Below are 15,285 nucleotides of genomic sequence, written 5' to 3' on the forward strand. Positions count from 1 at the left end.
CGAAGAGTAGACGAGAGAAAGGTGTAAACTTTTTTTCTCAGAACTGCGCGAAAACTTGTATTCCGGCTCAAAACAACGGAATACATCGTTTTAGATCGAAACTAGCAAGATTCACGAGCATCGATTTTACAACTCGTCGAAGAGTAGACGAGAGAAAGGTGTAAACTATTCCTCTCAGAACTGCGCGAAAACTTGTATTCCGGCTCAAAACAACGTGATACATCGTTTTAGATCGAAACTAGCAAGATTCACGAGCATCGATTTTACAAGTCCTCGAAGAGTAGACGAGAGAAAGGTGTAAACTTTTTCTCTCAGAACTCCGCGAAAACTTTTATTCCGGCTCAAAACAACGGGATAAATCGGTTTAGATCGAAACTAGCAAGATTCACAAGCATCGCTTTTACAAGTCGTCGATGAGTACACGAGGGAAAGGTGTAAACTTTTTTCTCAGAACTGCGCGAGAACTTGTATACCGGCTCAAAAAAACGGGATACATCGTTTTAGATCGAAACTAGCAAGATTCACGAGCATCGATTTTACAAGTCGTCGAAGAGTAGACGAGAGAAAGGTGTAAACTTTTTCTCTCAGAACTGCACGAAAACTTGTATTCCGGCTCAAAACAACGGGATACATCGTTTTAGATCGAAACTAGCAAGATTCACGAGCATCGATTTTACAAGTCGTCGAAGAGTAGACGAGAGAAAGGTGTAAACTTTTTCTCTCAGAACTGCGCGAAAACTTGTATTCCGGCTCAAAACAACGGGATTCATCGTTTTAGATCGAAACTAGCAAGATTCACGAGCATCGATTTTACAAGTCCACGAAGAGTAGACGAGAGAAAGGTGTAAACGTTTTCTCTCAGAACTGCGTCAGAACTTGTATTCCGGCTCAGAACAACGGGTTACATCGTTTTAGATCGAAACTAGCAAGATTCACGAGCATCGATTTTACAAGTCCTCGAAGAGTAGACGAGAGAAAGGTGTAAACTTTTTCTCTCAGAACTGCGCGAAAACTTCTATTCCAGCTCAAAACAACGAGATACATTGTTGTAGATCGAAACTAGCAAGATTCACGAGCATTGATTTTACAAGTCGTCGAAGAGTAGACGAGAGAAAGGTGTAAACTTTTTCTCTCAGAACTGCGCGAAAACTTGTATTCCGGCTCACAACAACGGAATACATCGTTTTAGATCGAAACTAGCAAGATTCACGAGCATCGATATTACAAGTCGTCGAAGAGTAGACGAGAGAAAGGTGTAAACTTTTTCTCTCAGAACTGCGCGAAAACTTGTATACCGGCTCAAAAAAACGGGACACATCGATTTAGATCGAAACTAGCAAGATTCACGAGCATCTATTTTACAAGTCTTCGAAGAGTAGACGAGAGAAAGGTGTACACTTTCTCTCAGAACTGCACGAAAACTTGTATTCCGGCTCAAAACAACGGTATACATCGTTTTAGATCGAAACTAGCAAGATTCACGAGCATCGATTTTACAAGTCGTCGACGAGTAGACGAGAGAAAATTGTAAACTTTTTCTCTCAGAACTGCGCGAAAACTTGCATTCCGGCTCAAAACAACGGGATACATCGTTTTAGATCGAAACTAGCAAGATTCACGAGCATCGATTTTACAAGTCGTCGAAGAGTAGACGAGAGAAAGGTGTAAACTTCTTCTCTCAGAACTGCGCGAAAACTTGTATTCCGGCTCAAAACAACAGGATTCATCGTTTTAGATCGAAACTAGCAAGATTCACGAGCATCAATTTTACAAGTCCTCAAAGAGTAGACGAGAGAAAGGTGTAAACTTTTTCTCTCAGAACTGCACGAAAACTTGTATTCCGGCTCAAAACAACGGGATACATCGTTTTAGATCGAAACTAGCAAGATTCACAAGCATCGCTTTTACAAGTCGTCGATGAGTACACGAGGGAAAGGTGTAAACCTTTTTCTCAGAACTGCGCGAGAACTTGTATACCGGCTCAAAAAAACGGGATACATCGTTTTAGATCGAAACTAGCAAGATTCACGAGCATCGATTTTACAAGTCGTCGAAGAGTAGACGAGAGAAAGGTGTAAACTTTTTTTCTCAGAACTGCGCGAAAACTTGTATTCCGGCTCAAAACAACGGAATACATCGTTTTAGATCGAAACTAGCAAGATTCACGAGCATCGATTTTACAACTCGTCGAAGAGTAGACGAGAGAAAGGTGTAAACTTTTTCTCTCAGAACTGCGCGAAAACTTGTATTCCGGCTCAAAACAACGTGATACATCGTTTTAGATCGAAACTAGCAAGATTCACGAGCATCGATTTTACAAGTCCTCGAAGAGTAGACGAGAGAAAGGTGTAAACTTTTTCTCTCAGAACTGCGCGAAAACTTGTATTCCATCTCAAAACAACGGGATACATCGTTTTAGGTCGAAACTAGCAAGATTCACGAGCATCGTTTTTACAAGTCGTCGAATATTAGACGAGAGAATGGTGTAAACTTTTTCTCTTAGAACTGCGCGAAAACTTGTATTCCGGCTCAAAACAACGGGATACATCGTTTTAGATCGAAACCAGCAAGATTCACGTGCATCGATTTTACAAGTCGTCGAAGAGTAGACGAGAAAAAGGTGTAAACTTTTTCACTCAGAACTTCGCGAAAACTTGTATTGCGGCTCAAAACAACGGGATACATCGTTTTAGATCGAAATTAGCAAGATTCACGAGCATCGATTTTACATGTCGTCGAAGAGTAGACGAGAAAAAGGTGTAAACTTTTTCTAGCAGAACTGCACGAAAACTTGTATTCCGGCTCAAAACAAAGGGATACATCGTTTTAGATCGAAACTAGCAAGATTCACTAGCATCGATTTTACAAGTCGTCGAAGAGTGCACGAGAGAAAGGTGTAAAATTTTTCTCTCAGAACTGCACGAAAACTTGTATTCCGGCTCAAAACAACGGTATACATCGTTTTAGATCGAAACTAGCAAGATTCACGAGCATCGATTTTACAAGTCGTCGAAGAGTAGACGAGAGAAAGGTGTAAACGTTTTCTCTCAGAACTGCACGAAAACTTGTATTCCGGCTCAAAACAACGGGATACATCGTTTTAGATCGAAACTAGCAAGATTCACGAGCATCGATTTTACAAGTCGTCGAAGAGTAGACGAGAGAAAGGTGTAAACTTTTTCTCTCAGAGCTGCGCGAAAACTAGTATTCCGGCTCAAAACAACAGGATTCATCGTTTTAGATCAAAACTAGCAAGATTCACGAGCATCGATTTCACAAGTCCTCACAAGAGTAGACGAGAGAAAGGTGTAAACTTTTTCTCTCAGAACTGCACGAAAACTTGTATTCCGGCTCAAAACAACGGGATACATCGTTTTAGATCGAAACTAGCAAGATTCACGGGCATCGAGTTTACAAGTCTTCGAAGAGTAGACGAGAGAAAGGTGTAAAATTTTCTCTCAGATCTTCGCGAAAACTTGTATTCCGGCTCAAAACGACGGGATACATTGTTTTAGACCGAAACTTGCAAGATTTACGAGCATTGATTTTACATGTCGTCGAAGAGTAGACGAGAGAAAGGTGTAAACTTTTTCTCTCAGAACTGCACGAAAACTTGTATTCCGGCTCAAAACAACGGGATACATCGTTTTAGATCGAAACTAGCAAGATTCACTAGCATCGATTTTACAAGTCGTCGAAGAGTACACGAGAGAAAGGTGTAAAATTTTTCTCTCAGAACTGCGCGAAAACTTGTATTCCGGCTCAAAACAACGGGATACAACGTTTTAGGTCGAAACTAGCAAGATTAACGAGCATCAATTTTACAAGTCGTCGAATAGTGGACGAGAGAAAGGTGTAAACTTTTTCTCTCAGAACCGCGCGAAAACTTGTATTCCGGCAGAAAACAACGGGATTCATTGTTTTAGATCGAAACTAGCAAGATTCACGAGCATCGATTTTACAAGTCCTTGAAGAGTAGACGAGAGAAAGGTGTAAACTTTTTCTCTCAGAACTGCACGAAAACTTGTATTCCGGCTCAAAACAACGGGATACATCGTTTTAGATCGAAACTAGCAAGATTCACGAGCATCGATTTTACAAGTCGTCGAAGAGTAGACGAGAGAAAGGTGTAAACTTTTTCTCTCAGAACTGCGCGAAAACTTGTATTCCGGCTCAAAACAACAGGATTCATCGTTTTAGATCGAAACTAGCAAGATTCACGAGCATCGATTTTACAAGTCGTCGAAGAGTAGACGAGAGAAAGGTGTAAACTTTTTCTCTCAGAGCTGCGCGAAAACTAGTATTCCGGCTCAAAACAACAGGATTCATCGTTTTAGATCAAAACTAGCAAGATTCACGAGCATCGATTTTACAAGTCCTCACAAGAGTAAACGAGAGAAAGGTGTAAACTTTTTCTCTCAGAACTGCACGAAAACTTGTATTCCGGCTCAAAACAACGGGATACATCGTTTTAGATCGAAACCAGCAAGATTCACGTGCATCGATTTTACAAGTCGTCGAAGAGTAGACGAGAAAAAGGTGTAAACTTTTTCACTCAGAACTTCGCGAAAACTTGTATTGCGGCTCAAAACAACGGGATACATCGTTTTAGATCGAAACTTGCAAGATTCACGAGCATCGATTTTACATGTCGTCGAAGAGTAGACGAGAGAAAGGTGTAAACTTTTTCTAGCAGAACTGCACGAAAACTTGTATTCCGGCTCAAAACAAAGGGATACATCGTTTTAGATCGAAACTAGCAAGATTCACTAGCATCGATTTTACAAGTCGTCGAAGAGTGCACGAGAGAAAGGTGTAAAATTTTTCTCTCAGAACTGCACGAAAACTTGTATTCCGGCTCAAAACAACGGTATACATCGTTTTAGATCGAAACTAGCAAGATTCACGAGCATCGATTTTACAAGTCGTCGAAGAGTAGACGAGAGAAAGGTGTAAACGTTTTCTCTCAGAACTGCACGAAAACTTGTATTCCGGCTCAAAACAACGGGATACATCGTTTTAGATCGAAACTAGCAAGATTCACGAGCATCGATTTTACAAGTCGTCGAAGAGTAGACGAGAGAAAGGTGTAAACTTTTTCTCTCAGAGCTGCGCGAAAACTAGTATTCCGGCTCAAAACAACAGGATTCATCGTTTTAGATCAAAACTAGCAAGATTCACGAGCATCGATTTTACAAGTCCTCACAAGAGTAGACGAGAGAAAGGTGTAAACTTTTTCTCTCAGAACTGCACGAAAACTTGTATTCCGGCTCAAAACAACGGGATACATCGTTTTAGATCGAAACTAGCAAGATTCACGGGCATCGAGTTTACAAGTCTTCGAAGAGTAGACGAGAGAAAGGTGTAAAATTTTCTCTCAGATCTTCGCGAAAACTTGTATTCCAGCTCAAAACGACGGGATACATTGTTTTAGACCGAAACTTGCAAGATTTACGAGCATTGATTTTACATGTCGTCGAAGAGTAGACGAGAGAAAGGTGTAAACTTTTTCTCTCAGAACTGCACGAAAACTTGTATTCCGGCTCAAAACAACGGGATACATCGTTTTACATCGAAACTAGCAAGATTCACTAGCATCGATTTTACAAGTCGTCGAAGAGTACACGAGAGAAAGGTGTAAAATTTTTCTCTCAGAACTGCGCGAAAACTTGTATTCCGGCTCAAAACAACGGGATACAACGTTTTAGGTCGAAACTAGCAAGATTCACGAGCATCAATTTTACAAGTCGTCGAATAGTGGACGAGAGAAAGGTGTAAACTTTTTCTCTCAGAACTGCGCGAAAACTTGTATTCCGGCAGAAAACAACGGGATTCATTGTTTTAGATCGAAACTAGCAAGATTCACGAGCATCGATTTTACAAGTCCTTGAAGAGTAGACGAGAGAAAGGTGTAAACTTTTTCTCTCAGAACTGCACGAAAACTTGTATTCCGGCTCAAAACAACGGGATACATCGTTTTAGATCGAAACTAGCAAGATTCACGAGCATCGATTTTACAAGTCGTCGAAGAGTAGACGAGAGAAAGGTGTAAACTTTTTCTCTCAGAACTGCGCGAAAACTTGTATTCCGGCTCAAAACAACAGGATTCATCGTTTTAGATCGAAACTAGCAAGATTCACGAGCATCGATTTTACAAGTCGTCGAAGAGTAGACGAGAGAAAGGTGTAAACTTTTTCTCTCAGAGCTGCGCGAAAACTAGTATTCCGGCTCAAAACAACAGGATTCATCGTTTTAGATCAAAACTAGCAAGATTCACGAGCATCGATTTTACAAGTCCTCACAAGAGTAAACGAGAGAAAGGTGTAAACTTTTTCTCTCAGAACTGCACGAAAACTTGTATTCCGGCTCAAAACAACGGGATACATCGTTTTAGATCGAAACTAGCAAGATTCACGGGCATCAAGTTTACAAGTCTTCGAAGAGTAGACGAGAGAAAGGTGTAAAATTTTCTCTCAGATCTTCGCGAAAACTTGTATTCCGGCTCAAAACAACGGGATACATTGTTTTAGACCGAAACTTGCAAGATTTACGAGCATTGATTTTACATGTCGTCGAAGAGTAGACGAGAGAAAGGTGTAAACTTTTTCTCTCAGAACTGCACGAAAACTTGTATTCCGGCTCAAAACAACGGGATACATCGTTTTAGATCGAAACTAGCAAGATTCACTAGCATCGATTTTACAAGTCGTCGAAGAGTACACGAGAGAAAGGTGTAAAATTTTTCTCTCAGAACTGCGCGAAAACTTGTATTCCGGCTCAAAACAACGGGATACAACGTTTTAGGTCGAAACTAGCAAGATTCACGAGCATCAATTTTACAAGTCGTCGAATAGTGGACGAGAGAAAGGTGTAAACTTTTTCTCTCAGAACTGCGCGAAAACTTGTATTCCGGCAGAAAACAACGGGATTCATTGTTTTAGATCGAAACTAGCAAGATTCACGAGCATCGATTTTACAAGTCCTTGAAGAGTAGACGAGAGAAAGGTGTAAACTTTTTCTCTCAGAACTGCACGAAAACTTGTATTCCGGCTCAAAACAACGGGATACATCGTTTTAGATCGAAACTAGCAAGATTCACGAGCATCGATTTTACAAGTCGTCGAAGAGTAGACGAGAGAAAGGTGTAAACTTTTTCTCTCAGAACTGCGCGAAAACTTGTATTCCGGCTCAAAACAACAGGATTCATCGTTTTAGAACAAAACTAGCAAGATTCACGAGCATCGATTTTACAAGTCCTCGAAGAGTAGACGAGAGAAAGGTGTAAACTTTTTCTCTCAGAACTGCACGAAAACTTGTATTCCGGCTCAAAACAACGGGATACATCGTTTTAGATCGAAACAAACAAGATTCACTAGCATCGATTTTACAAGTCATCGAAGAGTACACGAGAGAAAGGTGTAAAATTTTTCTCTCAGAACTGCGCGAAAACTTGTATTCCGGCTCAAAACAACGGGATACATCGTTTTAGGTCGAAACTAGCAAGATTCACGAGCATCGATTTTACAAGTCGTCGAATAGTGGACGAGAGAAAGGTGTAAACTTTTTCTCTCAGAACTGCGCGAAAACTTGTATTACGGCTCAAAACAACGGGATTCATCGTTTTAGATCAAAACTAGCAAGATTCACGAGCATCGATTTTACAAGTCCTCGAAGAGTAGACGAGAGAAAGGTGTAAACTTTTTCTCTCAGAACTGCACGAAAACTTGTGTTCCGGCTCAAAACAACGGGATACATCGTTTTAGATCGAAACTAGCAAGATTCACAAGCATCGATTTTACAAGTCCTCGAAGAGTAGACGAGAGAAAGGTGTAAACTTTTTCTCTCAGAACTGCGCGAAAACTTCTATTGCAGCTCAAAACAACGAGATACATCGTTTTAGATCGAAACCAGCAAGATTCACGAGCATCGATTTTACAAGTCGTCGAAGAGTAGACGAGAAAAAGGTGTAAACTTTTTCTCTCAGAACTTTGCGAAAACGTGTATTCCGGCTCAAAACAACGGGATACATCGTTTTAGATCGAAACTTGCAAGATTCACGAGCATCGATTTTACATGTCGTCGAAGAGTAGACGAGAGAAAGGTGTAAACTTTTTCTCTCAGAACTGCACGAAAACTTGTATTCCGGCTCAAAACAACGGGATACATGGTTTTAGATTGAAACTAGCAAGATTCACTAGCATCGATTTTACAAATCGTCGAAGAGTGCACGAGAGAAAGGTGTAAAATTTTTCTCTCAGAACTGCGCGAAAACATGTATTCCGGCTCAAAACAACGGGATACATCGTTTTAGGTCGAAACTAGGAAGATTCACGAGCATCGATTTTACAAGTCGTCGACGAGTAGACGAGAGAAAGGTGTAAACTTTTTCTCTCAGAACTGAGCGAAAACTTGTATTCCGGCTCAAAACAGCGGAATACATCGTTTTAGATCGAAACTAGCAAGATTCACGAGCATCGATTTTACAAGTCGTCGAAGAGTAGACGAGAGAAAGGTGTAAACTTTTTCTCTCAGAACTGCACGAAAACTTGTAATCCGGCTCAAAACAACGGGATACATCGTTTTAGATCGAAACTAGCAAGATTCACGAGCATCGATTTTACAAGTCGTCGAAGAGTAGACGAGAGAAAGGTGTAAACTTTTTCTCTCAGAACTGCGCGAAAACTTGTATTTCGGCTCAAAACAACAGGATTCATCGTTTTAGAACGAAACTAGCAAGATTCACGAGCATCGATTTTAGAAGTCCTCGAAGAGTAGACGAGAGAAAGGTGTAAACTTTTTCTCTCAGAACTGCACGAAAACTTGTATTCCGGCTCAAAACAACGGGATACATCGTTTTAGATCGAAACTTGCAAGATTCACGAGCATCGATTTTACATGTCGTCGAAGTGTAGACGAGAGAAAGGTGTAAACTTTTTCTCTCAGAACTGCACGAAAACTTGTATTCCGGCTCAAAACAATGGGATACATCGTTTTAAATCGAAACAAGCAAGATTCACTAGCATCGATTTTACAAGTCATCGAAGAGTACACGAGAGAAAGGTGTAAACTTTTTCTCTCAGAACTGTGCGAAAACTTGTATTCCGGCTCAAAACAACGGGATACGTCGTTTTAGGTCGAAACTAGCAAGATTCACGAGCATCGATTTTACAAGTCGTCGAATAGTGGACGAGAGAAAGGTGTAAACTTTTTCTCTCAGAACTGCGCGAAAACTTGTATTACGGCTCAAAACAACGGGATTCATTGTTTAATATCAAAACTAGCAAGATTCACGAGCATCGATTTTACAAGTCCTCGAAGAGTAGACGAGAGAAAGGTGTAAACTTTTTCTCTCAGAACTGCACGAAAACTTGTGTTCCGGCTCAAAACAGCGGGATACATCGTTTTAGATCGAAACTAGCAAGATTCAGAAGCATCGATTTTACAAGTCCTCGAAGAGTAGACGAGAGAAAGGTGTAAACTTTTTCTCTCAGAACTGCGCGAAAACTTCTATTGCAGCTCAAAACAACGAGATACATCGTTTTAGATCGAAACCAGCAAGATTCACGAGCATCGATTTTACAAGTCGTCGAAGAGTAGACGAGAAAAAGGTGTAAACTTTTTCTCTCAGAACTTCGCGAAAACTTGTATTCCGGCTCAAAACAACGGGATACATCGTTTTAGATCGAAACTTGCAAGATTCACGAGCATCGATTTTACATGTCGTCGAAGAGTAGACGAGAGAAAGGTGTACACTTTTTCTCTCAGAACTGCACGAAAACTTGTATTCCGGCTCAAAACAACGGGATACATCGTTTTAGATCGAAACTAGCAAGATTCACGAGCATCGATTTTACAAGTCGTCGAAGAGTAGACGACAGAAAGGTGTAAACTTTTTTTCTCAGAACTGCGCGAAAACTTGTATTCCGGCTCAAAACAACGGAATACATCGTTTTAGATCGAAACCAGCAAGATTCACGAGCATCGATTTTACAACTCGTCGAAGAGTAGACGAGAGAAAGGTGTAAACTTTTTCTCTCAGAACTGCGCGAAAACTTGTATTCCGGTTCAAAACAACGGGATACAACGTTTTAGGTCGAAACTAGCAAAATTCACAAGCATCGCTTTTACAAGTCGTCGATGAGTACACGAGGGAAAGGTGTAAACTTTTTTCTCAGAACTGCGCGAGAACTTGTATACCGCCTCAAAAAAACGGGATACATCGTTTTAGATCGAAACTAGCAAGATTCACGAGCATCGATTTTACAAGTCGTCGAAGAGTAGACGAGAGAAAGGTGTACACTTTCTCTCAGAACTGCGCGAAAACTTGTATTCCGGCTCAAAACAACGGTATACATCGTTTTAGATCGAAACTAGCAAGATTCACGAGCATCGATTTTACAAGTCGTCGACGAGCAGACGAGAGAAAATTGTAAACTTTTTCTCTCAGAACTGCGCGGGAACTTGTGTACCGGCTCAAAAAAACGGTATACATCGTTTTAGATCGGAACTAGCAAGATTCACGAGCATCGATTTTACAAGTCGTCGAAGAGTAGACGAGAGAAAGGTGTAAACTTTTTTTCTCAGAACTGCGCGAAAACTTGTATTCCGGCTCAAAACAACGGAATACATCGTTTTAGATCGAAACTAGCAAGATTCACGAGCATCGATTTTACAACTCGTCGAAGAGTAGACGAGAGAAAGGTGTAAACTTTTTCTCTCAGAACTGCGCGAAAACTTGTATTCCGGCTCAAAACAACGTGATACATCGTTTTAGATCGAAACTAGCAAGATTCACGAGCATCGATTTTACAAGTCCTCGAAGAGTAGACGAGAGAAAGGTGTAAAATTTTTCTCTCAGAACTCCGCGAAAACTTTTATTCCGGCTCAAAACAACGGGATACATCGTTTTAGATCGAAACTAGCAAGATTCACGAGCATCGATTTTACAAGTCGTCGACGAGTAGACGAGAGAAAATTGTAAACTTTTTCTCTCAGAACGGCGCGAAAACTTGTATTCCGGCTCAAAACAACGGAATGCATCGTTTTAGATCGAAACTAGCAAGATTCACGAGCATCGATTTTACAAGTCGTCGAAGAGTAGACGAGAGAAAGGTGTAAACTTTTTCTCTCAGTACTGCACGAAAACTTGTATTCCGGCTCAAAACAACGGGATACATCGTTTTAGATCGAAACGAGCACGATTCACGAGCATCGATTTTACAAGTCGTCGAAGAGTAGACGAGAGAAAGGTGTAAACTTTTTCTCTCAGAACTGCGCGAAAACTTGTATTCCGGCTCAAAACAACAGGATTCATCGTTTTAGATCGAAACTAGCAAGATTCACGAGCATCGATTTTACAAGTCCTCGAAGAGTAGACGAGAGAAAGGTGTAAACTTTTTCTCTCAGAACTGCACGAAAACTTGTATTCCGGCTCAAAACAACGGGATAAATCGTTTTAGATCGAAACTAGCAAGATTCACAAGCATCGCTTTTACAAGTCGTCGATGAGTACACGAGGGAAAGGTGTAAACTTTTTTCTCAGAACTGCGCGAGAACTTGTATACCGGCTCAAAAAAACGGGATACATCGTTTTAGATCGAAACTAGCAAGATTCACGAGCATCGATTTTACAAGTCGTCGAAGAGTAGACGAGAGAAAGGTGTAAACTTTTTCTCTCAGAACTGCACGAAAACTTGTATTCCGGCTCAAAACAACGGGATACATCGTTTTAGATCGAAACTAGCAAGATTCACGAGCATCGATTTTACAAGTCGTCGAAGAGTAGACGAGAGAAAGGTGTAAACTTTTTCTCTCAGAACTGCGCGAAAACTTGTATTCCGGCTCAAAACAACGGGATTCATCGTTTTAGATCGAAACTAGCAAGATTCACGAGCATCGATTTTACAAGTCCTCGAAGAGTAGACGAGAAAAAGGTGTAAACGTTTTCTCTCAGAACTGCGTCAGAACTTGTATTCCGGCTCAGAACAACGGGTTACATCGTTTTAGATCGAAACTAGCAAGATTCACGAGCATCGATTTTACAAGTCCTCGAAGAGTAGACGAGAGAAAGGTGTAAACTTTTTCTCTCAGAACTGCGCGAAAACTTCTATTCCAGCTCAAAACAACGAGATACATTGTTGTAGATCGAAACTAGCAAGATTCACGAGCATTGATTTTACAAGTCGTCGAAGAGTAGACGAGAGAAAGGTGTAAACTTTTTCTCTCAGAACTGCGCGAAAACTTGTATTCCGGCTCACAACAACGGAATACATCGTTTTAGATCGAAACTAGCAAGATTCACGAGCATCGATATTACAAGTCGTCGAAGAGTAGACGAGAGAAAGGTGTAAACTTTTTCTCTCAGAACTACGCGAAAACTTGTATTCCGGCTCAAAAAAACGGGACACATCGTTTTAGATCGAAACTAGCAAGATTCACGAGCATCAATTTTACAAGTCCTCGAAGAGTAGACGAGAGAAAGGTGTAAACTTTTTCTCTCAGAACTGCACGAAAACTTGTATTCCGGCTCAAAACAACGGGATACATCGTTTTAGATCGAAACTATCAAGATTCACAAGCATCGCTTTTACAAGTCGTCGATGAGTACACGAGGGAAAGGTGTAAACCTTTTTCTCAGAACTGCGCGAGAACTTGTATACCGGCTCAAAAAAACGGGATACATCGTTTTAGATCGAAACTAGCAAGATTCACGAGCATCGATTTCACAAGTCGTCGAAGAGTAGACGAGAGAAAGGTGTAAACTTTTTTTCTCAGAACTGCGCGAAAACTTGTATTCCGGCTCAAAACAACGGAATACATCATTTTAGATCGAAACTAGCAAGATTCACGAGCATCGATTTTACAACTCGTCGAAGAGTAGACGAGAGAAAGGTGTAAACTTTTTCTCTCAGAACTGCGCGAAAACTTGTATTCCGGCTCAAAACAACGTGATACATCGTTTTAGATCGAAACTAGCAAGATTCACGAGCATCGATTTTACAAGTCCTCGAAGAGTAGACGAGAGAAAGGTGTAAACTTTTTCTCTCAGAACTGCGCGAAAACTTGTATTCCATCTCAAAACAACGGGATACATCGTTTTAGGTCGAAACTAGCAAGATTCACGAGCATCGTTTTTACAAGTCGTCGAATATTAGACGAGAGAATGGTGTAAACTTTTTCTCTTAGAACTGCGCGAAAACTTGTATTCCGGCTCAAAACAACGGGATACATCGTTGTAGATCGAAACCAGCAAGATTCACGTGCATCGATTTTACAAGTCGTCGAAGAGTAGACGAGAAAAAGGTGTAAACTTTTTCACTCAGAACTTCGCGAAAACTTGTATTGCGGCTCAAAACAACGGGATACATCGTTTTAGATCGAAACTTGCAAGATTCACGAGCATCGATTTTACATGTCGTCGAAGAGTAGACGAGAGAAAGGTGTAAACTTTTTCTCGCAGAACTGCACGAAAACTTGTATTCCGGCTCAAAACAAAGGGATACATCGTTTTAGATCGAAACTAGCAAGATTCACTAGCATCGATTTTACAAGTCGTCGAAGAGTGCACGAGAGAAAGGTGTAAAATTTTTCTCTCAGAACTGCACGAAAACTTGTATTCCGGCTCAAAACAACGGTATACATCGTTTTAGATCGAAACTAGCAAGATTCACGAGCATCGATTTTACAAGTCGTCGAAGAGTAGACGAGAGAAAGGTGTAAACGTTTTCTCTCAGAACTGCACGAAAACTTGTATTCCGGCTCAAAACAACGGGATACATCGTTTTAGATCGAAACTAGCAAGATTCACGAGCATCGATTTTACAAGTCGTCGAAGAGTAGACGAGAGAAAGGTGGAAACTTTTTCTCTCAGAACTGCACGAAAACTTGTATTCCGGCTCAAAACAACGGGATACATCGTTTTAGATCGAAACTAGCAAGATTCACGAGCATCGATTTTACAACTCGTCGAAGAGTAGACGAGAGAAAGGTGTAAACTTTTTCTCTCAGAACTGCGCGAAAACTTGTATTCCGGCTCAAAACAACGTGATACATCGTTTTAGATCGAAACTAGCAAGATTCACGAGCATCGATTTTACAAGTCCTCGAAGAGTAGACGAGAGAAAGGTGTAAAATTTTTCTCTCAGAACTCCGCGAAAACTTTTATTCCGGCTCAAAACAACGGGATACATCGTTTTAGATCGAAACTAGCAAGATTCACGAGCATCGATTTTACAAGTCGTCGACGAGTAGACGAGAGAAAATTGTAAACTTTTTCTCTCAGAACGGCGCGAAAACTTGTATTCCGGCTCAAAACAACGGAATGCATCGTTTTAGATCGAAACTAGCAAGATTCACGAGCATCGATTTTACAAGTCGTCGAAGAGTAGACGAGAGAAAGGTGTAAACTTTTTCTCTCAGTACTGCACGAAAACTTGTATTCCGGCTCAAAACAACGGGATACATCGTTTTAGATCGAAACGAGCACGATTCACGAGCATCGATTTTACAAGTCGTCGAAGAGTAGACGAGAGAAAGGTGTAAACTTTTTCTCTCAGAACTGCGCGAAAACTTGTATTCCGGCTCAAAACAACAGGATTCATCGTTTTAGATCGAAACTAGCAAATTCACGAGCATAGATTTTACAAGTCCTCGAAGAGTACACGAGAGAAAGGTGTAAACTTTTTCTCTCAGAACTGCACGAAAACTTGTATTCCGGCTCAAAACAACGGGATAAATCGTTTTAGATCGAAACTAGCAAGATTCACAAGCATCGCTTTTACAAGTCGTCGATGAGTACACGAGGGAAAGGTGTAAACTTTTTTCTCAGAACTGCGCGAGAACTTGTATACCGGCTCAAAAAAACGGGATACATCGTTTTAGATCGAAACTAGCAAGATTCACGAGCATCGATTTTACAAGTCGTCGAAGAGTAGACGAGAGAAAGGTGTAAACTTTTTCTCTCAGAACTGCACGAAAACTTGTATTCCGGCTCAAAACAACGGGATACATCGTTTTAGATCGAAACTAGCAAGATTCACGAGCATCGATTTTACAAGTCTCGAAGAGTAGACGAGAGAAAGGTGTAAACTTTTTCTCTCAGAACTGCGCGAAAACTTGTATTCCGGCTCAAAACAACGGGATTCATCGTTTTAGATCGAAACTAGCAAGATTCACGAGCATCGATTTTACAAGTCCTCGAAGAGTAGACGAGAAAAAGGTGTAAACGTTTTCTCTCAGAACTGCGTCAGAACTTGTATTCCGGCTCAGAACAACGGGTTACATCGT

Source organism: Amblyomma americanum, chromosome 8 (genome assembly GCF_052857255.1).
Source record: "Amblyomma americanum isolate KBUSLIRL-KWMA chromosome 8, ASM5285725v1, whole genome shotgun sequence".
Lineage (NCBI taxonomy): Eukaryota > Metazoa > Arthropoda > Arachnida > Ixodida > Ixodidae > Amblyomma > Amblyomma americanum.